At 38.2% G+C, this 22,404-nt stretch overlaps 1 long non-coding RNA gene across 1 annotated transcript; it reads right to left on the bottom strand.

Annotated features, from left to right (window-relative positions):
* Positions 1-4,956: 4,956 nt before the first annotated feature.
* On the bottom strand, positions 4,957-19,011 carry LOC121146406. Its single transcript, XR_005882211.1, has 3 exons — positions 18,922-19,011; positions 6,013-6,017; positions 4,957-4,968 (listed from the first exon to the last, which is right to left on the bottom strand). It is a non-coding gene; the product is annotated as an uncharacterized LOC121146406 (long non-coding RNA).
* Between the last annotated feature and the right edge of the window lie 3,393 nt (positions 19,012-22,404).

The following is a 22,404-nucleotide window of genomic DNA, read 5'->3' as shown; positions in this document are numbered from 1 at the left end:
GGAGGACTCTTCATCAGAATTGGTCTAGATCAAAGCCACATTATTTTGTTAGGGTGCTTCTCTGACTCCTCAAACCCAGAGGGAGTAGACCAAACAAGCTTAACAGAAGGTGATACATAATTTAGAATATAAAATTCTGCTTTTAGAATGAATAAAATACTGGCAAACAAATTAAAATACTGGTTTCAACTCCTCATTGCATTCCTTGTAAATCTCTCTTCTCAGAAAACAAAAATCTTAGGTCACTGAGATCTAGTTGAGAAGTAATATCCTAAAGGCTTCAGAAGTTTAGAAATGTTTATTATTACATACATTACATTTTTTCAGGACACAATAGGGACAACAGTCACGGGGAACACATTTTCATCCCAAAAAGGAGATACAGGAAAATCAAATTAATTGGACTGTAACAATACCAAACTCCAGCAGGGTTAAACATTAAATCTTAGAGATCTGTATCTGTGCTCAGGCACCCTGTGTAAGGGGAAATCTCCCCTCACTGCTTTGTCAGCTAGGACCCATGTTTCAGTTCCTTCAGCTTCAACTTTCATCTTTGCCACTCCACAGGCTTTGGAGGGTGAGGATGCTGTCACATTCGAGACTCTGCAGTGGCACTACTTCTATGCTAACTCTCTGTACAAGCCCCACGTATCCCAGGCATGCTTGGGTATCCCTGCACAAGCCTCCATGACTCAGGCTTCTCTTGGCTTTTTCCCCCTGGATGCTTCCTGAGTCCATCCTTTGGGGTCTGCAAGTTTCCCACGGTGGCCCAGCACACTGTGGCTTTCTTCAGTGTTTCCCATTAATGACACCCCTACTTTCCTGGGGTCTCCTTGATACTTCTACTCTCACAAACCATAGGCAAAACTCCCAAAGGGTTTCAACTCTGCCATACAGCTTGGAGGGCCCATGCCCCCGCCCCCGCCCTCGTAAGTCTCTAATTTTAAATATCCACAAAATCAGAGGCATATGAATAATGAGAAGACCCAGTAGACTGAACCTAGAGCTGCGTCTGGAAGAAAAGACACCACCACCAGGTTCTATCAGAAGGAATTCTTCCCAGAGTGATATCTGAAATCAATTTTCACTTTTAGCGACACTGTATGGATAAGGCTGCCTCAAAGATCTCCGAAATGCCCTTGAAGTCTTTCCCCAGTGCTTTGCCCATTCACACATAGCCCTGTTTTACTTGCAGTAATCTCTTCAACAAGTGGTTTCTCACCCTACTCTCCTATTTCCAACACTTTTGTTTCATTCTCTCGCTGGATAGGCTCCAGATTTCCAACATCTTTCTGCTTTTCTCCCATTGGCTCTTTATTCACACTGTACATCTTACTAGCTACAACCAATAACACCCATGTTGCAGCCTAACATGTGTCGACTTGAAATCTCCCCGAACAGCGGAGCCTACCATCTTACTTTTTTATTTTATTTCTTCAAAGATTTATTTATTAATTTATTTAAAAAGCAGACTTATAGATAGAAGGAAAGACAAAAGGAGAGGTCTTTTTTATGCTAGTTCATTTATTTCCCTGATGCCTGAAACAGCCAGACCTGAGCCAATCTGAAGCCAGATCTGAAGCCTCCTCCAGGTCTTCCACAAAGGTGTGGGGGCCTTTGATCCATCCTCTGCTGCTGTTCTCCAGGTCATAAGCAAGGAGCTGGATGGGGTTTGGAGAAGCCAGGAACAAATCAGTACCCATATGGAATGCCATTGCCACACTCAGCCATGGTGCCAAACCTAGCACCATCTTCCCACAGAATCTCAACACACAAAAAAAAGCCACCAGTAAGGTTCTTTGCCACTATGTAAACAATTTTTAATGCAAAAAAAAAAGTTATGAATAAACAAATACCCATCCCCCAAAAAAGAATGGCCTTCAGTCTAATTTCCAGCAGACATTCATTTCCATCTGAAAAATTACTAACAAGGTGCTTTTGGTTCACATTTCTACCAACATTCGCAGTCTGACTATAAGCCCCAAATCTCTTTGCTTTTAAATTCTTTTTCTGATTCTTTTAGATGTAAATCTCCTTCCAGTCTCTCACAGTTTCATAATACAAGGCTTTCTCAAGGACCCAGAGCCAAACCTCCAAATTGTAACCAAGGGCCAGGCTTTTGTCCCAGCATCCTAAAGGATAAGAACCCAACTTCAATAAGGAACAATTAAAAATTCAAATGAATTAATTTCATTGACCAATCTCCTCCATAAGGCCCTGCAGCACCCTTCCAGGGGCTCATCCCATAGTTTAACTCCCACTAGCTTTTGGTTTCAAAAGAATTGAGTTAAATCTCTTATTCCTTTCATAAAAACATCAAACATTTCTACCTTACCAGTTTTACTCTGCCTAAATTTTTTTAAGAAACATTTTGTGATGTTGGTACTTTTTTCTCCATAAAATAATATATTTCTTATTTGTCAATTAGGTCACATCTTTGCCATTAGTCACAACTAAAAATACGACATTTAAAAATAGTAGCTGTTTTTTTTTTTTTTGCCTAAATCAACCATTGTTAAGGGATTTTGAGTTATTTATCCTTGTATCATCTTTTATGAGAATCTTGTTCTTAAATCTGTTTTAATTTTCATGCCTCCAGAATGTGGGTAGCTTCTTATCAAAGCCCTCTTGCTTATGTTGTACCCAGATTTTGAGATCCCCAGAAAATCATCAGGAGTCTGAAGTTGATGCAAAAGCATAAGAGTGGTTGATTCAGACTTCCTTAGGGTCCCAGCCGGGACCCCAGCCCAGTAGGGCTGGGGGAGGGGCAGCAGCAGAAGTTGCAGCAGAAGCAGTAGAAGGGGCAGAAGAAAACAAGGGGTCCAGGTTGAACAGCATAGGGTTTTTATACATTTCAGGCCAATTCCACACAATTATACAGTTTAACTGGTCAGTTTAACTGTTAACTTTTAAAAAGAGCAAGTTGGCAGGCTTCTACTGGTGAGTTTGAAGCAAGGGACTTTGAAAAAGTAAAAACTGGAGGGCTGGAGGGTACTGAGCAACTATCAAACAAGCACACCGGGGGTGTCCTTGAGGAGTGCTCTGCCTGCCAGGCGTCCTGCCACCTGTCAAGTAGACTGTCAGGCCTGGAGTTCGCACAGCCCCCAGCCAAGCAAACAAGGCAGAAATCACAAAAGCAGAAAACACTTAGGTTCTTCACTTACCCTTTTCATTTGCCATTGTTTCCCAATGTAAGAGCTGTATGCCATGTATTTGCCCCCATGATTATAGTCAAAGGTGTTTCTATTGCCTCTAACTCCTCTGTTCCCTCTTAAATCTAAAAAGAAAGAGCAGAAAGAGAAGGAGGGGGTGAAAGAGGAAGTGGAGGAAAAGGAGCAGAGACAAAGAAGAGGAAGAGGAAGAAGCAGAAAAAGGAGGGGAGGAGTAGGAAGAAGTGTTGAAGGCCAGGAAGAAATGAAGGGAAAACACTGACATGCAACGTGTGAACACAGCAGCAAGTTCAACTCCCTTTCTTCTTTGAATCAGTTCTCAAAGAGGGACACTCCACTGGAGAATGAATGATGAATTTATGTAGGATAAAGAGCGGAACCAAAATACCTATCCAAAATACCTATATAATACACTTCATGAAGCAAACAAGGCCTTCCAAGAAATGCCTTGGGCAACAAGCCTGAATGCCTAAAACCATTACTCTGTGTCACTGATAACTGAGCTGTAGCCTAACCTTGTCTGTGTTTGTCCATCTCGCAGAAGATGCTTCCCAAGCCTTCCACTTCTTCCGCTTTCATTGTAACAGGTGTTCATGCACTGACGTGCTTCTTGGAGGGAGGGGGGAATTGTTCATTTTCTGCTTTGTTGTTCATCCGGGACACTGTCTGTCCTCTACCAGCACGAACTCAAGATGGCATTGATTCTCAATCACATCTATGCAAGGACAATGTTTGCTGGATCCTATTATCTTTTCTATTGTTCAGGAAAAAAATCCTTACATTAATCAGAAACATAAAAAAACAGATATTAAAATTGCAAAATATGGTTCCATAGCAAAGTCTTATAGAAAAGATGCTTTCGAAAAACATAAAAACATATTTTTAAAATATGTAAAAATTTTTTAAAAATTAAAAATCTATGAACATTATATCAATACCATTTTAGCCATTTCAATACTCATAATAGAAAAATTTTTGATGATATAATAATCATCTAGAATAGTTTCAGACCAACACTGAGATAAAGATTTTTGAATATAGTGGAACACTGAAACGTGTGGGTGGTAAGCTAGGGATAGGAAAGATAACGGAATGGAAATGAAGAGAAGCTCTAGAGATTCTGACATCTGAAAACAGAATAGGACCTGAGGGAAGGTTTCATTGGAATTAGAGATAAGCATACATAAAAAGAGAAAGCACGAGCATGAATGCAAATTTGCTGAATACATGCATTGAACCCTTGCCACATAGCAAGCCAATTCTTTGTCACTGGGTTATAAGATAACTCAGTCTAGTGATTTTTGCCAGAGAATTTTGGTGCATGTCTTGCCATGACCATTGGAAGAGTAACTAACTTTATCTTAGTCAAACTGTCAGGGGTACTGTTCATGATTGACCTCAAGTCTACAGAATATTTTCTTCTCCAAGGAACTTTCATAGAAATAAATATGCAGCCTCCCAAATCCATAGGTTGAACACCCAATTAACTCTTCTTAAAATTATAATTGGAAACGGGGCTTTCGAGAAAATAATTAGAGAGTTTAGTGAGATCCTAATGAAGGGACCCTAAGCCAGTAGGACTACTGTCCTTTATATGAAAAGAGATATCAGAGTTCTCTCCCACCAATACCTCCTCTCTTTCCATGTGTGCAGAGAGAAAAGACCTCATATGTACAAAAAGCAGCTATCTATCTTGAAAGCCAAGGAGAAGAACCTCAGGAGAAATAACAGCTGCTAGCACCTTAACCTTGGACTTTAAGTTTCTAACATGGTGAGAAATGAATTTCTGAATATAAATCTTGCAGTCCGCAGTGCTGTGTTACTACCAGCCTAACAGACAGATACAACTTCCATGTAACCATGGTTTGGGTTTCCTTCTGCCTCACCCTGTGTTTTTTCTTTTTCCTCTTCCATCAGATTACACATTTCCTTTCCTCTTCTCTGTCCTTGGTTCTTTATTTAAAGCTTTTTAAGTAATCTTATCCTTTTCTTGGGCTTGTTTTGCAGATGTGATATTAGTAGTCTGGCATTTCTAAAGAGCTTTTAATATTTAGACATATAGTTAAAAAGAAATAAGGGTAAAATCACACATAATTTGAAATTTTCTATAAGAAAACACAAGAATAGATAAATGGCATAAGATGGAGCCCAGGAGGATGTCTGTTGGAGCTGAATGATGGGTCCATGAAGGTTCTTTTTTTTTTTTTTTAAAAAAAAAGATTTATTTTTATTATTTATTTATTGGAAAGGTGGATATACGGAGACGAGAGACAGAGAGGAAGATCTTCTGTCTGATGATTCACTCCCCAAGTGAGCGCAACGGCTGATGCTATGCCAGTCCAAAGCCAGGAGCCTCTTCCGGGTCTCCCACGCGGGTGCAGGGTCCCAAAGCTTTGGGCCGTCCTCGACTGCCTTCCCGGGCCACAGGCAGGGAGCTGGAAGGGAAGCGGGGCTGCCAGGATTAGAACCGGTGCCCATATGGGATCCCGGGCGTGCTAGGCGAGGACCTTAACCACTGCGCCACCGTGCCGGGCCCCCTGAAGATTCTTTATACCATTCATTGTGGCCTACATAATGTAGCTCCTGGGGTCCTGTACTGATGTCCTCAAATACTGAACTCTAGAAGATGACTATATCTAGACATAGGACATTGAAAGGATAATAAAGAAAGACAGTGATATATCTGGCTTTAATCCAACACAATTGGTGTCCACATAAAAACAGATCAGGCCACCAATGTGCCAGCACACAGAGGAACAATGATATGAGGGTATAACAAGAAAGTGGCCACTTACAAGCCTCAGAAAAACTTAGAAACCCTTCTGCCACCTTGATCAGAAACTTAGCCTCAAAAGCTATAAGCAAATTGATAATCACTGTTTGCCTGCCCAGCCTGGTTTTTTGTTTGTTTATTTTGCTTTGGGATGTTTTTATAGTGCAGCCTTGGAAAATGAATATCTTTATGACCTGATTTTAGTGCTGGTATTAGAATTCTTCATTGTAAATAAGTTTTTAAAAATACTCTCTACACATAAATGCCTTTCAAATTAATATTCTAGCTTACCTTTGTTCTGTGTGCTCTAAACTGTTATGCAACATTCTTAGCATCTCTAGTTGGATAAATACAATAGACATTACCAAATAAATATGACCAACGCAGAACAACATTAGCTTCTCAAATTTCACTAACTCTCCTTTGTCTTAGAATGTGTTGTGACCATTCATGAAGTCACTTAGACCAAATCCTAGGACAGTATCCTGGAGACTTCTTTCACTCATGACCCACATCTTAAAGAGCAACACTACTTCGGACTCATCTTCCAAAAATCGCATCCTATTTCTCCTCATTTTTGCTGCAAATCCAAGCCAACGTTTTATATTCCTTGGATCAACTCTTAATTATCCTTATTTCAATCATTTTGCTTATGTACAAACATTTAGCTTGATCTAGGGCAAAGTCTAAAGTATCACTCACACTCTTAAAAATCCACCAGCAGGTTTTCATAATGTTTCTAATTTTTTATATCATCATATCCAACATGATATGGCTTTCATCTTTTTCTCTAAAGGTAAATTTCTTTTGTTCTGGGCCTCTATGATTTGAGGAATTGGTTATTATCAAATATAGCCTTGTAATATCTGGTAGATATAACATTTAATTAACATTTAGTTAACATTTAATTTTTAATTACTTTTTGTTTGAGTGCTTCTTCCTGTTCTGACTAGAGCATGACTTCCTTAAGGATAAATAATCTTCCTGGTCACTAGCATACTCCGTTCCTGGCCCGTAGTCTGACTGTTAGTAAGCAACCAAATGTTTATTGACTCTCGTATTCATTAAACTACATTTAAGAATGTGACTCAGTTTGAGGCCAAAGTGAGACTTACTTCTTTCTCTTCCAGATCTCAACCTTTCATATCCAGCCCCATGCCCAAGCGGCTTCACTGATGGAACCACAGTGTGCTGTTCACACTTGGCCACATTTAAAACAGAAAATGCTATTTAGAAATCCAGATATAGGAGCTGGCAATACTGACCTCACAGGGTAAAAAGAGGAATATGATGGCGAGGAATATAAGGGAGTTTCCTTGGAGGGAGGAAACTTGAGCCCTCGGACACTTTGCCTGCCACCACTCAGTGGTGTAATCAGAGAAGTACATGCCTGGCTGGAAGGACACCACTGTGGCACCGACTGAGGAAATAGTCCCAATGGGAATCTAACTGAATGAATGGATCAGCTGCTTCTCTTCTCTTTGGAATAAAAAATATGTACAACAGGAGTATTCCAACCAGTTCTCCTCAATGATATGATCATGCAGCAGCACCATCCACTTTAGCCCAAGGTCAAGAAGTATAGATTCAGGAGAGAGAATCCACAGCCACCTTCAGCTCCAAAGTACTGAGTCAAATTCCTTGGAATTTCTGGGATGTCAATGTAATGATTTTAGAGTAGTGGATTTATTCCCATTATGAACCATAAAAAAAAATAGATGAATCAAAAATGAGAAGATGGCTTTCTCAAGAGCCAGTTTATGTTGTCTATTTTATACTAACTAAACACAATTTCCATTTGCATTAGTTCATCATAGAAATGATAACAACAAGCGAAATCAGAAAGCAAATAAACACGAACGGAGGGCTTCTATTGAGTTCCCATTTTAATGTATCTTCTTCATCTTTTTGGACAAAATGTATTTTGGGCAAAATAAACATTAACACAAAAGGCAAAACAAAGACATAAGCTCTTTAAATAGCACATTGTGTCTGAGAAAAACAAATTCTGGCATGCTCTACATCCCGTAGAAAGTTGACATGCCATTTTAGAATAAGCTTGTTTTGTTGAAGATAGAATTTGCATCTTAGTGGAAGCTCACAAGCATATAACCTGTGAAGAGATGGTTGCCATGACAACATTAATGAGCCTGTCCTATGACCAAAGATATCTTAAAGAGAGAATACATTTATGCTCCTACTTATTATCATGTTGGTCTCTGCTTTCTGGACAAGAAGAGCTGGAAAAAAGATTCACTGTAATAGAAGGGAATATTTATTAATGACCTCACATGAAATATTTTAAAGTTTGTTATTAGTAAGAGAAGAATTTTATAGCATTAAAAAATCCTGAATGCTCCATGTAAAAAAACATTTACACTGAAAATGTGCTTTGTTTATAATGAGCTACTGATATAAATCTGGGTATTGTTTTCAAATAATAAGTGTTCAATGACGGTTAGTCTAGTTTGACATAATGCATGTGGTTGTACAGTCTTTCATGAAAGAGTTCAAAAAACTTTTCCACAGATCACTTTTCAAACGTGTCTTAAACAGTAAATATATATTGGGAACTAAGTATCTGACACCTGTTATGTTTCTCTTCCATACCTGCTCTTTACATACAACACAGCTTTTCAGCCTTAAACAGAAATAGGGAAAGTGAGGCTCTGGGAGATTCGTGTTTCTCGGGGGCTTATCAGTCAATAGGACTCTGCATACATACTGTGTCCTTTAAATGGTTATGTCTTTCCTCCACAACACAGTATCCACCTGCTTCAAGGTGTTCATAACAAAGTAAATATTGCTGGGTCTGACACAGTGGCACAGAAGGCTAACCCTCGGGCCGTGACACCAATTCATATCTTGGCTGCTCCACGTCCCATCCAGTAGTCTGGGAAAGCAGCAGAAGCTGGCTCAGGTCCTTGAGAGCCGGTAAACATGTGGGAAACCCAGAAGAAGCTTCTGGTTCCTGATTTAGGATCAACTCAGCTCCAGGCGTGGCAGCCATCTGGAGAACAACCAGTGAATGGAAGATCTTTATTTGTGTCTTCTCTTTCTGTACAATCTTCCCTCCAAATAAAAATCTAAATCCTTTCAATAAAAAATAAGGAACAGGAAAATTCCTCCACTCAGGAGTTTTAAATTGTCAGAGAGATATACATTTCATTTAGAGAAACTGTAACTGATTTTTGAATTTCAATTGCAGGATTCATGACATAACTTCATGAATATTCTTAGAGTAGACATCTACTAATATTGAACTGTCATTTCTACAAGCTACTTAAAAAAAATCAGCACAAAAACTAGAGTGCTCTGGAGATGGATTGAGCTACTTAAAAAAAGTAGTGAATATCTTGCCATAAAAATATTAAGCCAGAATCTGAGTGACCATAAAACAATCACTCTGCACTAAAAATTGAAATTAAACAAAGTGTGGATTTTTTTTATAATAAAAAAGTTGGCATATATCTGTTAAGTTTTCAATCCTGTGTATTTATTTAGTGCTATTAATCTTATTTCACACAGTTTAAAGTTGTATTATTGATATAAGTATACTTTTTGTAGATACAGCATTGTATTGACTGCTCTTTCATTCTATAATGTTCTTACCATTAATAATGGCACTCAGTAGAAGTTACAAATTTTGTAGCCGATCTGGCTTCTGCTTGTTATTTGTTCTATCTTTTCATCATCATTAGTATTAGTATTGAAAAGACAGATATATAGAGGAGGAGAGACAGAGGGAAAGATCTTCCATCCGATGGTTCACTCCCTAAGCAGCCGCGAGGGCTGGAGCTGAGCCGTTCCGGAGCCAGGAGCTTCCTTCATGTCACCCATGCATGTGCAGGGTCCCAATGCTTTGGGTCACCCTTGACTGCAGTCCCAGGCCACAGGTAGGGGCTGGATGGGAAGTGGAGCTGCTGGGATTAGAACCAGCACCCATATGGGATCCTAGAGCGTTCAAGGCGAGGACTTTAATCCCTATGCTATCTTGCTGGGCCCTGTTCTATCTTTTTAAACTTAATTTTTATAATTTTGAAAGTCAGAGTTAGAAGAGAGAGTATCACAGAGAGATCTTCCACCTGCTGCTTACCTCCCTAGCTGGACAGAATAGCCAGTGCTAGGCCAGATCCAAACCAGGATCTAGGAAATTCGTCAGGATCTCCCCCATGAATGGCAGGGACCCAAACACTTGAGCCATCTTCCACTGATTTTCACAGGCCATTAGCACAGAGATGGATCAGAAGTGGAGCAGCCAGAACATGAACAGACATCTATATGGGTTGCTGGCACTAGTGGCCATGCATTTACTCAGTACAACAAAATGATAGCCCCTACCTTCCTCCCCGACAACTCTACTTTCAATATTTTGTATCTGAAAAAATGTGTATTTCAACTTTTCTGATTTTTTACATATACACACAACAGTGGTCATCAAAGTTCATGGATGATGTATAGTGTCTTTACAGTCCATTTTCCATTTTTTGAAGCAAATTCATACATATTTCTAGTTACAGTTAGCCCTCCTATTTCTAAATTTCATATGGATGGATTCAACTAATACAGATCAAAAATATTCAGAAAAAACAAATTTGGAATGAATACATACAAACTTTGTATTTTTTTAATTACCTGAATAAAACTGTATAACAACTATTTACCTAGCACTTACATTGTTAGGCATTATAAATAATCTACAGTAATCAAGAAGATATAATGTAAGATGCAGACACTACAACATTTTATACAAGTACATATACACCCACGTATGGTATCCCAGAACTTGATATCTATGAGGGCTCTGGGATTGGTGCCCTGTAGCTACCCAGGGCACTATGGTTTCTGCATCATCACCCATCTCTCCTGCTCTGAAAACTCATGAAAGAGCTAAGTTCCTATCAGGGAGACTAGTTACAAATTTGCAAAAGATAAGTCCTACAGTATTGTGGTAAAGGTCATACTGGTTGTACACAATTGGGTTTTTCTCCAACCCCACCACTCTAGCTGTCCACAAGGTCTCTAACTCAGAAGATGCCTCAGGATCACTTCATTGCTCCTTGTGATGCATGACCTGGAACTTCAACTAGCTCCTGTTTATCCTAAAAACAGGTCTCTCTGGACAGACGTGGACAGGACTGGAAAATGTTGCTGGGGAATAAATGGCTATTTCATATTGATACGATTAAGTTCCTCTATAAGTGTGGTTCCTTTACTTCTTGATCTTTCTTTTCCTGCTCTGATGTCTAGCAAGATTTATTATTTTTTTTTTGAAAAGCTTAAATCATTTGGGGCTTTTCTCGGTTGGTATAAAAGGGATTTGAGGCTTCCACAACTCAGTATATTCTACCCAGAAATGGAAATGCATAATACATATTTGGCACATGAAGTGGAAGAGTTCAACATCGATCTCTGGATGACTGGATTAGTGCATCCTAAATCCTCTGACCACCTGGAGCATTTTTCCATGACCCCACATACTTCTCATGAAGCAGTATTTTCAACTGAGTGACCTTTGTGTTTTTCATGAACTTCTAAGAGACTCTTCTGTTTTATGATAGCCGCAAGGATCCCACAGCCAACACAGCACAGGCTTATGTGTGATCTCAAATATAGATTATTCTCCAAATTCATAATACTGTCACATTTCCTGATAAACACACAATCCATGTAAATGCCAATTAAATTCTAATAAAAACTAATATATACTGCTGGGTTACTGACTACATTTCAGACAATATTCTGCAATCCTGTTACCTTTTGTTGAAATGCTAAAAAAGACTTCATTTGATGTCACAGTTGATAGTCTCGTCATTCATAGTCTTCATCCACTGTTTTCTTCAGGGAGATGCAGGGACCACATTCCTCTGCCTTTAAATTTATCACACAATACTTCAACAACTTGCTTTACATAACTGCCACTCCCAACAGTCTATTCATGGGCAAGGACAATAATACATTGTTCATATTCACAAATATCCTAGTATGTAGTTTGCTTAGAAATACATCATTTATCAATCCATTCAACAGAGGATATGTGGGGCAGATAGGAATATGTTCTCCAAGCTAGGCATTGGCAAAGCAGTTAGAAACATCTCATATCACAGTGCCTAGATTTGGGTCCCAATGACAGCTTCTTGCTAGCATGTCCACTAAGAGGATCTGATAATGGCTCAAGTAGGTACATCTCTAACTTGGGAGACCTAGACTGTCATCTTGGATCCTGGCTGCTTCTACTCAACCCAAATTAACCAGGTAGTTGTAGCCTTGTGGGGAGTAAATCAGTATCTGGGATCTCTCTCTCTCTCTCTCTCTCTCTCTCTCTCTCTCTGTGTGTGTGTGTGTGTGTGTATTTCTGCCCTTGCCTCTCTGATCCTTTCAAATTAAATACATAAAATGTTTAAAATAGGAAACAACAGGATAGGCACATGGATATTACAGAACCACATGTAGAATCTGTTACGAAATCAGCTTTATAGGGTCTGGCACAGTAGCTTAGTGGCTAAAGTCCTCCCTTTGCATGCACCAGAATCCCATATGAGTTCCGATTCTAATCCTGGTGGCCCCAGTTCCCATCCAGTTCCCTGCCTGTGGCCTGAGAAAGCAGTCAAGGATGGCCCAAAGCCTTGGAACCCTGCACCTGTGTGGGAAACCCCGAGAAGGCTCCTGGTTCCTGGCTTTGTTTTGACAGAGCTCTGGTCATTGCAGCTGCTTGGGGAATGAATCAAAAGACAGAAGATCTTCCTCTCTGTCTCTCCTCCTCTCTGTAGATTTGACTTTCCAATAAAATAAATAAATATTTTAAAAAGAAAAGAAGTAAGCTTTATGAATCCTTAGATCAGTGATGAATCTCTTCACTGATTCAATAGAATTTCTTGAACAACTAGCATTGTCTCCAGTTGCTACTTGAGACAACAGAACGTACTAGGAAACAGAGATAAAGACAATACCCTGACCATTTTCAGTTTTCATTTGAGACAGTTATAGGCAATGAAAATAAATAAACAAAAACAAATGTAGCTTTGATAGAAAATAAATAATAGAGGGACTTCTTTAAGTGAGTAAATTGGTCTCAGGTGAAATGTTAGTTAAACGTGACAATAATTCAAGGCAATTTTAAACACATTTGGACAAGCAAGATTTGTGGGGAAACTATAAAGCTAGGGCAGAGTGAATGAAGGGAAAAGGGGCTGAAACAATGCTAAAGATACAGCTATGTAGGACCAGAAAGACCATAATGATGCTACAGATTTTTATTATTGCAGTAACCACTGCATTGTGAACCATACCATACCCACAAAGCAACCAGAAAGAATGATGAAAGGGCTTTGTGGGTGTGTGCCCTAAAAAAGAGAGGACAAAAAGAAGATGGAAATTATGGTAAATGATGGAATTCAATAGACTCTTACATGGGAACTTTTTTTTAATCTCACAGGAAATAAGAGGAATTCACCCAAAGAAAGCTTGGAAGCCAGGGATGCAACAGGGGGAAACAGAAAGTTACATCAAAACTAGTAATTGTAATGTCAATGTAGAAGTCACAGGATGTGGTTCAGAACTTGTACTCTTTTTTGTTGTTGTTGTTGTTGTTTTCTCTCTCTCTCTTTGAACATGCTGGTTACACAATATCATGTCAACTAATTCCAGTACGTTATAAATTGTTACTGATGTAATGTCGGGGCTTTCAATTGATTGGGATGATATTCTTTCGGCTGTACCTTCAGACCAGAGACTGTCTCCCCATGAAACTGTTGAACTTATCTGCACAATAAGATGCTGAACTCTATGCTTTGTAGATGCTTGCAAGAAAAAAAAAAATTTCAACTGACTTTGATCTGTGGTAATGAAACAAGATGGAAGAATCCACCATGGGGGGGGGGGGAAGCGGGTTTTGGGGAGGGGAGGGAGGAATCCCAGTACCTGTAAAACTGTGTCTCATGATGCAATGTAATAAAATAATAATAATAAAAATTTTTAAAAAACCATACAATTGCGATTGCAGTGCCAAACCGGATCAACACACTTTCAAATCTGATTAAGGAAAGAAAGGGCAGCAGGATGGGGCCAGGGCAGGGGTTGGAACAGAGCGCAAAGCAGGCAGAAGGAGTTACAAGTAGGAATATTTGTTTTGGAGAGAGAGGTAAGAGGAAAAGTGTTTATCAATGACTAACTTCATTTTTGTTAAGAGTTTTAAATTTGTTTTTAAGATAGGTTAGAAAGCAAGAGATAGGGGGTGGGGGAAAGCGAGCAAATATCTCCCACTTGCTGGTTTATTTCCCAAATGACTGTAATATCCCGGGCTAGATCAGGCTGAAGGTGGGCATGAACCAGAGCTTCAACATGAGTTCAGGAGCCTATGCACTTGGGCCATATTTAGCTGCTTTATCAGACACACCAACTGGAACAGAACTGGAACCAGTACTCCAGGCACCACAATGCTGGCCCCACAATGCCCTCATTTCTATATTATGTGCAAGTCCAAAACATCTTATGAGATTAATCAAAGCCACAGTGTGAAATACAATACCACCCGCTAAATGTGCTTAATGAAGTACGTTAAAATCAAGTTACGAGAAAAACTCAATGCCTCACTCTAACTCTTCGTTTTCTGGCATTCAGTATGCACCTATCTAGTGGCAGCCACAGTGAGCAGCACAGACACAAAAATTTCCCACAGGACAAACAATTCCAGTGTTTCCAAAATAATAATAACAATAATAACTTAAAACTTTCAGACATTATGTAAGTGCTCAGTGTTTCTGAACGAGTGTAATAATTTGTATTCAAAATAAATAGGAGAGACAAATGGGGAATTTATTCACAGCAAGTATCTGCTACTGGAAGTTTAGTAAATGTATTTCTAATTGAGACTATATTTTGTTGGATTTGGTTTAAAAAAACTTCCTTCTTGAATTTCCAATTTATGTTACTTGTGGAATGTAACATTACATATTAATCCATATGATTTTTATAACTTAAAACTTCTATTATTTTGAAAACAGTGGTAAGGCAGGAAAATATCCATAGGCTGAGCTACATGATGACTTTACAACTCACTTGGATCAAGGATAAAACGCATGTTCTTTACAAAAAAAAAAACCATGGACATTTGTCTTCTGTGTGGAATTAGGCACATACGCCCTTGCCCAGCTTACAGCTTTGTTGAGAAAAATAAATACATAATATTGCTTTAAATCCATAATGTCCGTATTTTTTAATTATTAGTGTAATTTTTATGGAAGCAAACAAATTGCCTGTGTATTAACTGTTAGATGCTGTTATGAGTCACAATATTAAAAACCTCTCCCAGGCTAATAATTAACTTACCTGTTCTGTTGCTTATCAAATTGAAACACCTGTCTGCTCTGTTAATATTTAAAATCATCGGTAAGATGCCATTAATGCTTGTTTGTCTTTTACGGAGCCATGGGAGCCTGGGATCATTATCCCATCCCCCAGCATCTGCTCCTCACATTTTCTTGCCTCTGCTTGGAGCTCAGAATCACGTTCTTCATCACTCCGTCACATCTTTCACAAAATCAAGGTATGTGTCAGATGAACAAAGCCATCAAACCATCAGCATACAAAAGAAAGCATGAGGTTTAAATGATTTGACAAAAATTAAGATAGTAAAGTGAAACAAATGCTATTATTGCTTTATAACATCCGACCCTAATATTATTACTTGACAGTTATCATTATTAACATGACTGAATTATTCCTTTTACAAATTTTTCTGTTTAAGTTTGAAATCAATCATCTTACTTCTTATATTTTCAAATCAGTATGCCGCATTTTCAGACATATTATCCCACCTGAATCATTCAGTTAAATCCCAAGGTTGCTTGGTAAAGTACCTCAATCTTAATTTTCCTTAGGTTCAGAAAGATGAAGGGATCTGCCTAACATCACACAGCTGGAAAATGACTGAAACTCGGATTGTAATGTTAATACGCAGGGACGACAAATCACATTCTGTCTGGAAACAATTGCACTTGTTTGTTCGCTTCCTTCATTTTGCAGTGTGAGTTGTTGATTAGGTCTCTGCTTCTTTGTTTTTTTTCACTCTTAGAAATCCTACAAGGTTATGAAAGCCTCAACTTCAAACAGCTTTTCTTAAGCAATATTTCCTCTAGGTCATCTTTCTCCATGCTAATCGTGGGTTATAAAACAGCCTTTAAACGCCAACTAAGAATGGCAAGTTCACAGTAGCTCTCTTCAATGAAGACTGGGAAATCTTTACAGAAGCTGGAATCAAACCAGACCCCAGTGTGAGAGTGTATTTAGCAACATTTTTTTTAAAATCTATTCAGGCTAAAATGATGAAAATACTATAGACAAGATAAATTTTCAGGAAATGGAACTCAGGTCACTGGCATTGCACAGAAATGCCGTGAGCCCTATAGGCACACGCACAAAATGGAATTATTCATAAGGTTGACTTTTCAAATACTTTCTTATCGATTTTTTGTAGGAAAGCAGCCTCCCAGCCACCACAAATAAGACCACAACAAGCTGGTTGAGGAGGATTATGCTCTGACCAAATTCCCTCTGACTGCAGTAGCTCCACAAAACCGGAATGCTAAAAAGTGGGCAGAACTCCTACTCACAAACAGATCAAACAATGTGTGCAGAAGGCAGGATGTGGAGTCACAACTGCCCTTTGTAATAACTAGAAAATTAACCATTTTACTACTTGTACAAAACCGAGTGCATTTATGCAAGAAAACACACAAAACAAAGCAAAATAAAAGCTCTCCAAAACAAAATTACAACCTGACCCTCTTTTGCTATGGTGCTCAAAACTTTTAGGATTCCAATTAAAAAAAAAACAGTTTTTATTTGAAAGTTGAAGCAGCTCAACAAGTGTTAGCAACGATGAGCTCAGCCATCAACAACCCTGCAGAGGAAATTTCGTCTATCACATTGCTATCCAAAAAGCTGTTTTCCTTTGGCCACAAGTAAAGAACAATTTTGTAATGCCATGATTTGGGGAATATTCTCAAGGTTTCCTCAGACTCCTATTGAGATTGAAGTTTCTTGCTCATTAATATCTTTGTCCCTTGTGGTTGCAACATGAATATGTTTTAAAATCTGCAAGACTGATTGTCAGGGATCTGGCTTTAAGAACTAGGTTTCAAATTGATGATGCCTAAACTATTTTGCCCATACAGACAAACTGGCAACTGAGAATGAGATCATGGGCTTTGTCTGTAGGCTGCACTGACCCCAACCTGCGGTGACTTTTCAGACTTTGACAATGCCAACACTGTGACTGGAATTAAATCTGGGAACAAACAACAGCCTATCTCTCCATCTCAAAACTGGATTATTACCATGTTTAGCCCACACTCGGAATTTCATCCCTCTTCCCACTTCATTCATTTTCTCTCTCTAATTTTGGATGCATCCACATCCACCAATAAAACCGTAAATCAGTTTGTGGAAAAGGAAAGTAAGATTATATTTTATTCCTCTATATCTACATCCATGTCAGGGATTAATTTTGTCTCTCAAAATAGCATAACCTTTTGATAAATGAACAAATGAAAGACATGGTGGTATTCCTTTAGATAATCCAACCTCTGCCTCCATATTTCAGTTTTTTCATATATTTAAATGAATATACAGAGACTGAAGAGGTGGAATAAAATGATGAAGAGCTTAACACTTCAGAGGCCAGTATTTTGGCATAGCAAGCAAAGCCACTGCCTATGATACCGACATTCCATACAAGTGTTTGTTCAAATTCTGGGTGCTCTATTTCCCTGCTAAAGCCTGAGAAAAGCAACAAAATATGGACTAAGTGTTTGTCCCTTGCCATCCATATGTGAAACCTTGGAGAAGCTGAGGTTTCTAGGTGTAGGCTGGCTCAGCTCAGATGTGGCAGCCCGAGGAAAAGAAGTTTCAGATTTGAAATCTATAGTGTGATTCTAGCTAAATTACTTAAGCCCTGTGTGCTTCAATATACTTATCTGTAAAATAAAGTCAATAGCATCTCTTCAAAGCATTGTAAGGACTGATCAAACAGCATATGTACAATGTGTTGTATAAGTTGTCTCTCCACAAATGGTTTTGCAATAATATCAGAAATTCTTTCTGTCTGTAACATACTGTAAGTTTATGTTTCCTCTGAGGGGACATGCCAATAATCATTAAGAACACAAGGAAAATGTTACAGAACACAGAACAGCAGCTCTTTGAGTCCTTGTGTGCATTGTCTTAGCTTTACCAGGAGGAAGACAGATATCTGAGAACTGGTCTTTACTATACTACCCTGAAGTTTGAACTAAATAGAGGCAATAGAGTTGGAAGCCAGAGAGGCAAGTATGTTAATTAAAGACAGTAACTTTAAACTAAACATTTTGTTTAAACACATGTATTGAATTCTTGCTTTTCTATGATGTTTGTGTTTAATTGAATCTCTTCCTAAGCATGGGTGTCTACTTTTATCTCAGAAACAAATGACGAAGCTATGAAAGACTCGTTCAATTTTATAAATATAGTCATAGCCTAATGGCAAAAATAGGTATCTAAATCAATATTTTAATGAAAGAAATAGACTGCTAGACCTAATAAAGGGATTTTTGCAAGGTAGCAGGGTATGAAATCGATGATAATAAATTGGTGGACTTATTTTACATGAACAACTCCAGGACTGAGAAAGAACTTGTAAGAATACCCCTTTCAAAATGTCAGAGAAGAATCTTAAATACTTTGGAATAAACCTAGCCAAAGATGTGGAATACCTTTACAGGGAAAATTACGAAATACAAAAAAACTGAAGATGAAGAAATTTATCATGATCCTGGATTGGCATAATCAATATGACCAAAGTGTCCATATTACAAATTCAGTGTGATCCCTTCAAAATCCCAACAACATTCATCTCAGAAGTGGGAAAGATGATTAAAAAAATCCATCTGGAAACGCAACAGACCACAAATAGCCAAAGCTATCTTAAAGAATAAGTCAAACTGGAGAAATCACAATTACAGACCTCAACACATACTACAGAGCAGCGGTCATCAAAGCAGTCTGGTGCTGGAACAGAAACAGAAGAAGATAATGGAATAGAAGTCCCAAGAGATTTCACACCTGTACAGTCATGACAAGAGAACTGAAAACAACCCAGGGAAAATGTCTGGTCTCTTCAACAAATGCTGTTGGGACAACTGGATCGCAGCCTACAGAAGTCATATAAAAAGATCCCTTCCTGTCATGTCATATAAAAATCGGCTCTAAATGTATCAAGGACCTAAATCTGCACCCAAAAGCATCAAACTGTTAGAAGAGAACATAGGAAGCACTGTACAAAACATAGGCATTAGTAAGAATGTTTTAGAGTCACCAAAAACACAGGCAGCCAAAGCCAAAAGGAACAAATGTACATCTTCTCTACAAGAAAGGAAACAATAAACAAAGCAAAGAGGCAACCATCACACTACACAACAGATAGGGGACTGATATCCAGGCTTCACAAAGAGCTTCAGAAACCTAACAACAGCAAAACAAACAACCCTGTGAAGAAATGGACAAAGGAAATGAGCAGGCATTGTTTAAAGGAACAAACTCAAATGGCTAATAGACATATGAAAAAACGTTCGGGCTCCCCAGCAATTATGGAAACGCAAGTAAAAACCATATTGAGATTCCACCTAACTCTGATGGGAATGGCCTGCATACATAATATATCTACTAACAACCTCTGCTGGCATAGACGTGGGGCGGGGGGGGGGGGGGGGGGCGGGAGGGGGGGGGTGGAACTACCCTATTCCATTCGGAAGTTTAGGCCAGTAGATCCACTATGGAAGTTAGTATGGAGAATGTTCAGACAACTAAAAATTGATCGGCCATATGACTCAGCTATCTCACTCTTGGGAATATATCTAAATGAAGTGAATCTGCATACAAGAAAGTGTCTGCACTGCTACATGTATAGCAGCACAATTCCTAATAGTGAAAGAAAGAATGGAGAGAGAGATGGAGAAAAGAAGCAAAGGAGGAAGGGGGGAAATATGGAAGGTTAAGATTTTGTGTTAATTGTACACAGAGGACATATTTAAGACAGAAGAGTAAAGGAACATGAAGTCATGCATGATTTCTGTAACTCATTCAAACTGGTAATGTCAATATAAAGAGATTGTGACAGCTAGATGCATAATACAACACCTGTCGAGCATACCACTAAAAGAGCTATGCAAAGATACAATACTCAAAAACATTACAGATGAAATGAAATTCTGAAAACTTCCCCAACTAATTCACAGGAAGACAGGAATCAAAAAACATAAAGTAGGGCAAAAACAAAAATCAAATAAAAATCAAATAACACATCAAAACCTATATTATATTAATAAATAAAATAAATATGTGACTTAGATGCTACAATTAAAAGACAGAAATTAGTAGGATAAATTTTCCTTTTTGTCTCTTTTTATTTATTTGCTTGGAAGGCCAGAAGCAGAGAGAGAAAGATTCTCCCATCTGCTGGTTTATTCAAATCCCCCAAATGGCCATAGCAGGACCAGGTCAAAACTGGCAGATGGAAATTCAATGCACATATTCCACATGGTTGGAAAAATGTAATTACTTGAGGCGTCAGCACTGCCTCCAAGAGTCGACACTAGTAGGAAATCAGGGTCAGGAGCCAGTCACATGAAGAGCACAAACACTGCAATGTGCAACACATCCTTTCTAAACGGTATCCTACCATTAAGGTAAAAGTCTCTCCCAGAAGAGTAGACTGTAAATCAGGTGGGCTAATTACAACAAACTCACTTCAAATGTAACTATACAGGAAGGACAAAAATAATTCAATGAGAAAATACAGTGAGTAAATGTGAACACAAAATAAAAACAAGGAAGGAATATGTTAATATCTTATGACTCAGATTTCAAATCGAAATCATCTGAAACAAAGAGATTGCATATGATGATTAAAGGGTCAATATACCAAGAAGAAATAACAATCCCAAACACATGTGCCAAACAGAGCTGCAAATGATGTGATCCTAAACTGATGTAATTGAGGCACTAAATAACTAACTCTATAGATTTGGCTGAGATCATCTATACTGTTTTCTCAGTAATTGATGTATCAGCTAGACAATATGTTAGCAAAAATATTTACAATACCCCCGACCCGCAGGGTATATCTACCCTTCTACCTAACAACAGATTAATCGTCATTTTAAGTGCTCACAGATTATACACCAAAATAGAGCACATAAATACCATAAAGTATAGAAACTTTAAGAACCATACAGAACACGTTTATTCAAACCAAGTGGATACAATGAGTAGGAGAAACAAAATGAAAATCACTGAACATTTGAATACTAAGCAGCATTATTCTAAATAACCTGGAGATTCAATAGGAAGTCTCAAAGGATACAAAAAAAATTTTGATATAGTGAGAATTAAAACATAGCATATCAAAAATGTGTGTACCATAATCCATCCCTTGAGAGAAGTTCAAATATTAAACACATTCATTAGAAAAGAGAAAATGTCTTGAATAAACAATCTTAACTACCATGTCAATATCCTAAAGAAAACTCAACTAAGTCTACAGCAAGAACAGGGAAGAGAATAATAAAGACACAGATAATAAGAACAATATTGTTGATAGAAAATGCAAAGAAGCAGTGACACCAAAATTTTAAATCTTTATTAAGGATAGCAAAGAAAAAGATGAATATACAAATGTGAAGAATGAAACATTGGGTAGCAATGCAAACCCTACAGACAAAAGAAAGGAGACCAGTGGATTATGATGACAACACGTGCGTAGAAACAAAACAGACTGATAGACCACAAGTCAGTCTCCATTACGCAGATAATTTTAATAGTCCTGTAACTACTAAGGAACTTCAATTTATGATTTTTAAAAGCTCCAAAAACAAGCATCCAAGCCAAGAGAGTTTCATTGGGAAAATTGGTCAAGCATTTGAAGATTTGACACCAATTCTATATAATGCCCAAAGGATAACAGAACACTTCTCATTTTATTTTACATACCAAAGACACACAGATAACAGATAGAAAATCACAGACAGTATACCTCAATAAAATAGATTAAAAAGTTCTTTATGAACTAGCCAATACAAATTCAGCAATATGTAAAAATAATTACAAATAATGACCAGTTTTTAAAGTCCAGCTTGTCATTGAGAAAGCATCAGCTTTATGTACCAGATCAGTAGGTTAAAGAAAAAATATCACATGCTCATTTCAGTCAATGCCAAAATGTATTTGACAAAATTCAACATCTATTTATTTTAAAAACTCTGAAAGGAGTAAATCTTCAGCGTGGTAAATGGCATCAACAGAAAACCTAGCCAACATTGTACTCAGTGGTCAACGACAAGATTCTTTTCTATTAAGATAGAGAGCAAGACTAGTCCACTCTCACCACACTGACTAAGCAGGGTGAAAGAATTTCCACCCATGACAACA

This window comes from Ochotona curzoniae, unplaced genomic scaffold (assembly GCF_017591425.1).
Source record: "Ochotona curzoniae isolate NIBS_2020 unplaced genomic scaffold, NIBS_Ocur_1.0 scaffold_4505, whole genome shotgun sequence".
Lineage (NCBI taxonomy): Eukaryota > Metazoa > Chordata > Mammalia > Lagomorpha > Ochotonidae > Ochotona > Ochotona curzoniae.
Note: the sequence above shows the minus strand (reverse complement) of the source record. Positions and strands in the feature narration are given on the sequence as shown.